The sequence below is a fragment of the Buteo buteo genome, chromosome Z (assembly GCF_964188355.1).
Source record: "Buteo buteo chromosome Z, bButBut1.hap1.1, whole genome shotgun sequence".
Taxonomy (NCBI): domain Eukaryota; kingdom Metazoa; phylum Chordata; class Aves; order Accipitriformes; family Accipitridae; genus Buteo; species Buteo buteo.
In genome coordinates, this window is record NC_134204.1 from 44,421,504 (window position 1) to 44,432,787 (window position 11,284).

Here is an 11,284-nt window from a genome sequence, read left to right on the forward strand (position 1 = left end):
GTAGGAAGGCTGTCATGTCTGTTTACTATTTCAACATGACAGTTACAGACTCTTTTTTGAACCAGGTCATATATCAGTTTCCCCGTTCTTAAACTTTTTTCTCTTTCTGTCAGATGTTTACATAGTTTCAGAAAAACAGATTACATTTCTGCCTGGGTTTTTTTTTCAGTGGGCATTGCTGACTGGACTTTGAAAAAAAAGTACATACAGGGAGTATTTTAGCTTCTTCCCTGATTTCTCAAGCTCAGCAGTGTAGAAGTTTACACACAAACCCATAATGGCTTTCCCTTGATTATTAACCACCACAGGGTGCAGGATAAGAGCAGGAATATTAGCAATATGATCAAAAATAACAAAAAAAAAAGTACCAAAAAAGTCCTTGTGGTCAAAGCAGAGACCTGAAACAGAGCTATTCAACCTGCTTCACAATGAGGCAAACTCATTGATGTGAATAACCACATTAAGAAGGCTTCCAGTACCTGAGCTAGGTCAAATATCACAGGGCACAGTACTGCACAGCCACATAGGCTCTCCTGTTCATAACTTGCAGACAAGCGTGTTCATTGTTACGCCTTGAATTCTCCAAGCTGCACAACACTTCCTTTCACAGCTCCTTCTGATGTCACAGCAAACATGTGGCTAAAGACATAACAACTTTTTGAAACTGTAGCAGTTAGTTAGCCAAACAAACAAGAAAAGAATCAGGAGGTTTGGGTCTCACTGTGACAAGCTATAAACATGAAGTTCCTTTCAAAAGCACCTCCAATCAGTGCCATTCAGCATAAAGGATTTCCTACTGAGTAATCTGCCAGGTTCTTTTTCATGGCATGTTGATGCCAGCTGCCAATCATTACTGGACATATGCCTCCCTGCATCTTCAGCAAGCATGTAAGTCAAAAAAAAAAGAAAGTGAACAAGTGAACCATTTGTTTATATACAAATAAACAGGGTATTTGCATTTATTTTTCTGGAGAAGGGAAAGCACATGCCATGTTATATATAGTCCAAAAAAAACCATATTGACCTCTTAAAGGGGCACATAAACATGTTCTGAATCACAGGCTTCTGGTTTGAGATATGCAATTACAGGGCAAAGAAGGAAAGTGTCATAGAACATCAAGCATTTTTTTGAAGTCTATTGCTATGTTTCCTTTTTCCCTCATCTCTGGAGTGAGGGAAAAGGAAATAGTTACCATTAAATTTTTCCCTCTTGCAAATTTCCAGTAGTCATTTTTATACGGTACAACTATGGTCATTAGTGTTACCCATCCATCTTGCAATTTCAACTAAATCGAGCAATGAAAATTTTATAGTGCATCCCTAATTGTGCACCAGACTGGAACTGTTCATACAAATTCCAAGCAATTATAAGGCTTTCTGGGAAACATTGGCAGCAAACACAGGATTAAATGCCTGTAACAGCAAGCCAGATGGGAACCACAGATAAAGAAAATCTCATGGAACTTGATTCTTTTTCCAAAACTCTGGTATTATTTAAATTAACCTGGGACTCAAATATACAACAGATTCAAAATTAGGTCAGTTAGGTGTAATAACTAGATCGTAAGTATTCCAAACATTCCCTAAACACACAAACACACGTCAAATCAGTGTTAAGCACTGTTTAAAAATGAACGTAGATATAACAAGACAACCATGTGTACTATCAGTAAAGGTAAAATATCATAATTCCATGTCTTAATGTCATAACACCAAAAATATAATATTGTGGTTTTAAATGGATGATACTTTCTGCCTTCAGCATCACGAATGACATGAAATAGGGAAGGTATTAATCCTTTGAATGTAACAGAAAAAGACCTTGCAGCCCTTTCTGACTTCCTAGCACACAGTATTGCTTCATCCTCAAACCACTGCATTCTGCAGACTACCAAACAGGGGAAGCTGTAGTGTGGTGGGTACAACTTGGACCTGGACTCAGGGAGGGAACTACCTAGCACAGGATCTTCCATTGCCTTATCTCTCCAGCATACAGTGTTGGTGAGAAAAAAGGCTGGGGGATGGGGTGGGGTTGTCTGAGAAAGACGCATTTTTTAAAGGCCTGAATCTAGCAAAATAGTTAATGTCATAGCCTGCCACTTTTCACCATGATTGTTTTTTAGTAATAAACTTTCAAAAGTATTTGAAGGCAAATACATGCTAAAGCAGCATACCTCTATGAGCAGATACCTCCCAGCATGTCAAATTATCAGCCATCATTAACTTCCTGAACTAATTATGTGATACTCCTTATCATCCAGTTGTAGAATTAAACTAATCCCAAACCACAACATTATGTAAATCTAAAAGTAGAAGTGGATTCGGTACCCTTCTACATTCCCAGGCCTTTCTGGGAGCACAGAATGGCCACTAGGACAGGGCAATTCCAGGCTGAACTCCGAAACAGCAATATGAATGTCATTTCAACTAATACTGCTTTTACTATTAGAGCTCCTTTGCCCATAGCTTTTATGCTGACATGGGACTGTGACAAAGGACCAAGAACAGCATGGGCTTGGTAGCATCTCTCAGCAGCTCCCATTTCAATTAGACAAATCACCAACCAAAGAGATCTTAATGAATATGTTTTTAGAACTATTACCCATAGCAAACATCAGTAAGTTACCCACTATAAAACTGTCCAAATACTCCTAATTCCTTTTGAGCACAGCTCTTCCTTAATTTTCCCATAGTCATTTTATGGGAGGACCTTGATTGTTCTACTTGTTAAGAGAAATGAAAAGTTAAAATGTCTTCCACTGAACCTCTTCATACTGAGCCTGGAGGAAGCAGAGAATGGCTATCATTTAAAAAACCCCAAACATTATATTTACAGAATCACAGAATGACTGAGGTTGGAAGGGACTTTTTGAGATCATACTCCAGAGTTCATTAAAGAAGATGTTAAACAGTAATGACTTCAGTATCATTCCCTGAGGTAAACCACTGATGACTGGCCTCCAATTGGACTTTGTGCCTCTGATCACAACCCTTTCAGTCTAGCCACTGAGCCAGTTTTCAATCTACCTGCCTGTCCATTTATCTAACTTGTACCTTGTTAGCTTGTCTACAAAGGTGTTATGGAAGACACTGTCAAAGACCTTACTAAAGTCAAGGGAAACAACATCAACTTTTTTCTCCTCATCCACCAAGCTAGTCACCTCATTATAGAAGGCTATCAGATTTCTTAAGCATGACTTCCCTTCATAAATGTATGCTGACTACTTCCAATGACTTTTTTGTCCTTCGTGTGTTTGGAAATGTTTTCCAAGAGTATATTCTCTATCACCTTCCCAGGTATTAAGGGGATGTCAAGTGGCCTGTACTTCTCCAGATCTTCCTTTTTTAAGATAGGAGTGACATTTATTCTCTTCCAGGTTTCAGAAACCTCTACCTATTGCTGTAACCTTTCAAAGATAATCAAGAATGCCCTTGCAATGGCTTCAGCCAGCTCCCTCAGTATTCACGGATGCAACCCGTCAAACCCCACAGACTTATGTATGTCCAGTTTGTTCAAGTGCTTTCTGGGCTGGTCCACCTCCACTGATGGTATGTCTTCCTTGCTCCACACCTTCCCTTTTGTCTCAGTGGCCTGGGCTTCCCGAAGGCCTGTCTTAGCAGTGATTAATGAGACAAAAAAGGCATTGAGTACCTCGGCTTTTCCTGTGAAATTCTTTGTCAGGTTCCTCACCCCATTCAGCAATGGGCTCATGTTTTCCCTAGTCTTCCTTCGGGAAGCTTGCTTGAAAGCTACTGGTACATCAACAGCAACTGCAAAGAATTAGAATTTTGATTAAGCTCTGAGTTCTGCATACACAATTAAGAAAGTTAAAGTAATCCAAAAGTTAAAGACAAGATTACACAAAGCTTGGTACAAAGAGCTACAATGCTAATTGAAGGCTGTGTCAGAAATCCCGGTAGTGACAATTCAGAAACTTTTGAAAGAAATATACAGATTTGCATCTTTAGAATGTGTCTTCAAGTCATATTCTGGAAAAATAACTGACCATTCATATAATACCAGTGCTTCTGTTGTATTCTCCAGTATTCCTAAAAAGAAAGTTAAATTCTGTCCAATTAGAACCAAACTGTGATGGAATTCAGTGAGGTTGCAGCTGCTAGTTGAGATATGTGAAAATCTCATTACAATACACACTTTATTTGGAGAAATTTCACCTGTTTTCATAAAACTCGACAAACAACTTCTCTTGTTCTGCTGAAGACTTGTGATTTTCCAGCTCTGACTTTCACATCCACCTTTTTTCCTCAGAACAGGCCATGTTTATGCTGCAGGGTGAGATCATTTCCTCAGTTCAATAATATCTTTACAAATTCAATGATGTGATCCAAAAGAACAGAAGTGACATCAGTTTTGTGCTTAAAAAGTGCCTCTTTCATATTCTCCCAACCTAGTGGACTATTTATTTCATCTTGACAGTATCACAATTTTTTTCAATCCTGCACAAAACAAGAAAGCTAAGAACACTTGCACAGGCTACTCTATTTGGTATCTTTGCATTCTTTGTGGTCCCAATTAACAAACATCTCACCTTGACAGAATATTGCTGCAGCTTTCCTGAATCATCATCAAGGTCTGGGAAAGCATCCTTCAGACAGAAGACCCATTTCATTATCATGTGTAAATTACTAATTTTAATAAGGCAAATTAATTGGGGGCTCCAGCAAAAACTCAGATAAAAAATGGTTAGTTGTCTTCCTGTTCAGAATTATATATTTGCTATGAAGGGTGACAATCAATTTTCACACACTGAAATTCCAAACTAATTTTTTTTCCAGAACATTTTTTTCTTTTTAATTGTCTGAAGAAATATTTTAAAGTTTATTTTTATAGTGCTTTACTGCATTTGTACAGTCAGGGTCCTCACTAGTAAAGCATCTGTTATGCCATTACCTTTATCAAATCCAATGTCAAATCTCATTAATGCTGTTGAATCACTTGTGTTTTTAAGTACACCTTATTATAAATCATTGTATTCCATGAAAATCTTCAATGACAATAAAAAAGTTGTTTCTGTTTCTCTTAGTTACTAAACAGAATTTTTTAAGATTGTGCTTGTCCTCTCTAATCTTCCATGGAAAAAATGAAAGAGAACTAAAACATGGATTTTCACAATCTCTACGTCCACTAAACTTCACAATACTCAATCATTTGGCCTAAAAGTCCCTTGAAACAAAGATGATTAATTTTGTGTATCCTCAGTCACTTGGTTTACAACATCCTTGATGACAAGCAGCCAGGATGGATTAGGATTCCTTAGTATTTGACAATGTTTGTAGCTCTATGACTGCTGCTGTGGAAAGACGTCAGAAAGAAGCAGGTTTCATATGAGAATTCCTGCATTAAGTGATCCAAAGTAGGTAAAAGCATAAGCAGTAGCTTAGGTCCTACCCCTGCAATCATGCTTCTTGCCAACATTACATAACCCTTAATTTCAAGAGATTTTTCTCCCTAAGTTAAATTAGTGTCTATTCAACCACATCTATTATCTATGGGGTGTTCCACCCAACACCAAAATGTCACAAGGCTTCAAGGTTAAACTTCTGCTCCAAATGGGTTTCCTTTCCTGCAGATCCTGGAGAACATTTTCAATTGCTGAAGTGCTTTTCTGTTGGCAAGCCTGTCCTGAACATCTTTTTCAGCTATTACTGCTTCTGCTGGCTTTGAAATATAAGATGTTCCATATAACAGCCTGCAGCTATGCCAGAGACTGCTTCTCACTCTCTGATTTGCCATATGATTAGTACTCATTAGCAATGCTTAACTGTTCCAAAGGTGATGCTGTTCCCAACTTCATCTTTGAGATTTACTGCCATCCAGAATCTGTCTGAGCTACTTCCTGCACACATATAAGAGCTGATATAAAAACGCCCCACTAATGTGAACATTAACTTTGAGTTCTAATGCTCCTAATGGTCAGAAAACTGGGACAAGGTGTTTTCCTTATCTGCACTTGTACATTTGTAGAACCACAGAATTCGGGGAGATGGCGGGGGTGTCATCCCCAAAGATTCTTGTTTGTAAACTAAACACAGCAAAGTAGAAACAGATACTGGACTGATAAGCTCTGGATATATTAAAAGTATGGGATTAATATGGCAAATTTGAAATGATACAGAAACATTGCATATCTCTTTAGAAGGATTCAAACAATAATAAAACACTTCTTAACATTTCAGTGTTTTTACTGTGTCATGAACATGTTACTGATACAGTACTTTTCTAAAGGACACGGGGCAAAGCGCCACTTCATTTTAAGCTGCAGAATGACTTTCAAACAAGCTACAGATAAAGTTGGTGACTTACAAAAGCTTTTATCAGACTTATGATGGATTTTACAGAAGTGGAACTCTATATGACCCATGTGATTTGTTTTCATTTACAAAGGTGGAGAGGCTTTGAATTTAAAAATGGAACTTTTTCTTCTTGTGCCAAATGTAAACAATTTAACATCCATTTCCCATCCAGAGAGTTTAACAGTTCAAAAGATTTTATATGAATCTTATCTGTATTATATTTCCTGCTGATTGGCAGTGCCTCATGCTTCAAATTGAAAGCCAAAAATGTGTTGGCTCTGAACAGAGACAGGAAACAAATAACAAAGAAAACTGGGAAATAAACATAATGAGTAGTTATGAAGTGCTGAAAACTATACTTAGTGTTTGAGTTCTTGTTAGTTCTTGAGATTCAAATGCTGCCATATTGATTTATGTCTGGGAAGCCTTGTTTAGGAAAAAAAGCATAAACAAAAGCCTTTGAGTATTTTGTCAACAAGAAAATATAGTTTATATTATCTTCAAAGCTCACATCTATTTCTGACTTGACTGATTCCATACTACTTACCGTGGAGCACTTCGTTATTTCCGGAAGAGGTGCACATTGCACACAGTACTTACCTTTCCCAGGGAAGTGCATGGATCTATTACTCACAGTCAGCCAAATGATTCAGCAAGACCAATGCTAGGATCAGTTGAAGAAACATGTCCTGGGTGTTGTCATGGCTGGAAACAGAACTGATGTCGTCTTCTATGGCAGACAATGCAGATGTTGGAAAACAGACACAATTCATTGCCCCTAAAGAAATTTCTTTGGATTCTTCTTTGAAAGACATGCAATCCCAGGTACCTAAAAGAGGCGATTTCTATAAAAAAGAAGAAGAGAGAGAGCAAAGAATAAACACCTAATTTATAAAAAAGGACCTAGCAATTACTCCATACGTTGTAACCCAGTTTTGTATCATTTGTATAATTTAATAATATCTATCATGACTCAGATATAAAACATGGAAGACAACACAGTATGGCAATACTTCAAGGAAAACCCATAACTTGCCTCTTTTTAATGAGGGACTTAACCAACCATAAAGAATGATTAGACTTTTAGAAGGGCAAGCCTTGCCCTGACAAGTCAACATTGTAAAGTCCTAAACAGGTGGGCAATGCTTACCAGTCTTGTAGCTGGTATGTTCTATGGTGCAGTGAAAGTCAATTCATTCCAATGCTTTCTTTGTATTCTGTGTTACTGGGAGGTGTCTTTTCTTGCTGTGCAGTTATTTTAAAGATGTATAATCCTCTTTCAAAATTCCAGACATAGGCATTTTCCTGTCTTCTCATTCTTAATATGCAAGTTAAGTGAACTGGACCAGATACATATTAAATTACTGCTATTATTTCCTCTGTCCCACAACAGAGATTCCAAACTTCCAATTAGTCTTTTTTAAGTATACAGTGAAAGAGTAACAAAAGAGTCCTATGAAGTACCACATTCTCTCAGTCTGAAGGGTCACTGTGCAAGCACAGTCCCAACATCACCCACCGGTAATACAGCATCAACTAACACTGGCCATCGACTCACAAAAATTTCTTTCGGTACTCATGAACACTACTGCTTCCTGCAATACAGAGGAAACAGACTTTTCTGTCTCATGACATCCATGCAAACCTAGTTCCTTGTAAATACAGAAGGCTTATCTTCAGTAGCAGTTTACAGCCTTTGGCTCTAATTCAGCAACATCACCACATGATGAATGCTGGACCAAATTCTTAATGGAGATCCAAGGATTACCCACACAACTAAGTCCCATACAGCCAAAAATGGTGTAATTACAAGCTATGAAATGTTACACAGGTTACATTAACTTTTTTTCTTCTTTTTCAGTATTCTATTGCCCTTATCCATTCAAAAAGCTTTACTTTGATTTTAGAGTACCTGCATTTTTTCTTTCTCAGTCCTGTCAGTCTAATCCAATAATTACTTTCACAACCCCAGATTACCAGCCATCTTGACTTCGCATCCTGCTGGGCAGAAGTCCAATTGTCCCTTTTGAAATAAATCTACCAGGCTCTGTGCAAGGAGGAAAAGAGGAAGAGTGCTTCTTCAGCTGTAAAAGGGTCCCATACCAATAATCATTGTTTTACTTTCTCCAGATACTGTTGTTTCCTGGACTTGGTCCTTTAGCTAGAGCAAGGCTGAGGCTGGTGGAGCTTTCATTCTCCAGACAGCTAGATAGGCTATTTCTTTGAGAACTTAAATTGTAAAAATTCGTTTGCAAACACAATCTGCCTGTAAAATGTTAAGGCATCGGTATAAACAGGTTCAAGGACTGTCACTGCCCCAACACTAGAACTGTAGAACTAATGCAAAGACAGCAACAATACCCTATACCCAGAGAGAGGCAATAGGCAAAAGCCCATGGATGGGAAGGCATGTAGCAGAGGAGGGGTCTTCCCCTTCAAATGGCCTCCTTTCTGCCATGTGCTTTGATACAGGAGAATGAAGGAAGGAATCAGGTGTTTTTCTGGTGGAGAATGATGCCAGTCCTTCATTCACAGCTCTAATACAGTTCGTCTCCCAGTCACACAGAATACTACTCAGGATTGGGAAGGATTAGAGTACCACTAAGGATTCAGCCATCCTTCCCAACACAAGCACTCTTATTGTAATATCCTTCAGCCTTCAGCAAGAAAGGAAAATACAACAGCCCACATACTTACTGGCTGCTAAGTATTGTTACCATACAAAGGTCTTGCCATAACAGTTACACTTAATCCTTTGCTGAACAGTTCTCAAGCAGCTTTCACATGTAAATTATAGATATATCCTACAATTCCAGTTATATCAACGGATAACTTATGACATTGTAGAAAAGCATATGATTGGCAATAACAGGGAGAGAAGTGCAGATAAGCACCCTCTGTAAGGTTCCTCTCCTTTTTTTTTTTGGCTGTACCTTCTGCTCAAATAACCTGAATTTAGTGTGAGTAGTTTGTATGCTTAAATATTTGTACAAGTTATACCACTGTACTCATACCAGAAAACTTGAAATGGTGCACCCCCACCACCAGTACTATCATACTCCTACCTCCAGCAGGGACAATATTTTTATGCTAGAATAGGAGTTCTACAAAGGCACAACTGCACAGGTGTCACCCACTTTCATGCCTACAGAATTGCTTCTACTTTAGGAATATTTCACTTATAAATAAACATATATATTCATTCATTTCAGGTTGAACCAAAACAGTTGTACTCAGCTTTAGGCATATGGTAATATAGCAGTTATTGAAGAGACAGAGTGTTTAATTACATTAGAGGATGCATAAGTTTAGAAATATGCATTAAAAATATATTCAGGATGTCAGTAAATAATCAACAGTATTTGCTGAAAAACAAAAAAGACACCTCAGTCAATACAGAATTGTTCAACTCATTGAAAATTTCTATACTGTAATAGTTCATAAGGTTTCTATATTGTTTACTGTGTACTGAGAACAGTGTCCATGTAAATATCAGGTCTATTCAATATTTAAATTCAGTAACATATTTTCCATAGAAAGGTATACTGAATAAGCTGTGGAATTTCAGTTTGGTCTCAAGCTTTTCAACATTTTGCTGGATTACACCTGTTAAAGTTTGCAGTCACCACTTATATCTCCAGGTTCTTCTGGAGAATTGTGAATTACAATTCACAACTGACATCTTTGCAGAACAGTGCAGACCTTAGCTCTCTAAGAGGAGAAAAAAGCCGTGTTTTGCAACACAACACTGAAGATCTACACATCTCTTACTTTTTCTCCTGGGAGTCTCAGACCTAGGTGAACTTTTTTCAAACAACACCAAGGGCTGCTTAAATTTATGAGAGCTTGAACTCAGTTTAAAGATACAATAAACAGCGAATAACTATCTTGTGTTCTTGCAGAGGCCTTTTACAGTGGAACATGCCACTGTTTGTCTGTAATTACATTATGTACTGATAGCTGTTTGTTTTAGCCTAAGAAAACCTTCTCCTTTGTACTGCACACATTTCATTTCAGAAACTCAGGTCATTTTTAATTGGCCTATACTAGAAATCTTTACACTTTGGGGGGCAAAGTCATACCCTCAGTCTTGTATTTTATTTCAGAGAGGATTAGAATTTTTCAACTTAGTAAGTGGAAACTCCAAGGTAAGAAAGAGTTGCTCTAATGAAGTTTTTGAGCAGACTGGCCTGTTCGTAGAAAGAAAGCTCTGAGTGACCTAACCTCTGTCACTGAAATTTAGGCAATTATGTACTCTCCTGATCTGTCTAGTAAACAGAGATTTAGCCAGATAAACTGTTGTAGTTGCAAAGCAAACACTCACATGCAATGATTCCAACGAATTACTTGACTAGAGACCAGCAAATAACTTCTCATTTTGACCCCATAATTTGAAAAGTGAATTTTAAAATGTCACTGTTCAGCTCCTTCGTTTCTAACAGAATTATGAGCCTTGCAATTTTAAAAATGCTGAAATAAACGATAAAGTATATCTGATTTTCACAGATAAAGTGCTTAGTTCAAAAACATGTTATTAATTGACAACTAATACCATGTTCACAACCCAAATAAACTAACAGTTTCAAACAAACACTAACTTTCACAACAGAGTTTCTCCTCTTCCTATAGGTCCAACTTCATCAAATGAACGATTTTGAGCCACACTGATTATAGACTTTTAACATATGATTCTTACAATTCCACAATTCTGAGTTTTTTACAAGATCTATTAGAAATGTAAGTTGGAATCATCTTAGAAACAAGATTGATTATTTCTTTCTGAACTTCTCCATTCCAACTCTTTTATTGGCAAGATGCCCACTTCAACCATCTTTACAACAGGTAGGATTTAACTAGCCACATTCACCCCACTAATTAAACTATTTCCTTTTGTGGTGTCCCAAAACTATGGGGGCAGGCATATGTCTCATCTCTATGCTGCACACATATCAGCCCATATCATGTAAAT

At 37.6% G+C, this 11,284-nt stretch overlaps 1 long non-coding RNA gene across 1 annotated transcript; it reads right to left on the reverse strand.

Annotated features, from left to right (window-relative positions):
* Nucleotides 1-266: 266 nt before the first annotated feature.
* Nucleotides 267-4,876, reverse strand: LOC142027087 (uncharacterized). Its single transcript, XR_012649004.1, has 3 exons — nt 4,177-4,876; nt 3,653-3,771; nt 267-639 (listed from the first exon to the last, which is right to left on the reverse strand). It is a non-coding gene; the product is annotated as an uncharacterized LOC142027087 (long non-coding RNA).
* Nucleotides 4,877-11,284: the final 6,408 nt, after the last annotated feature.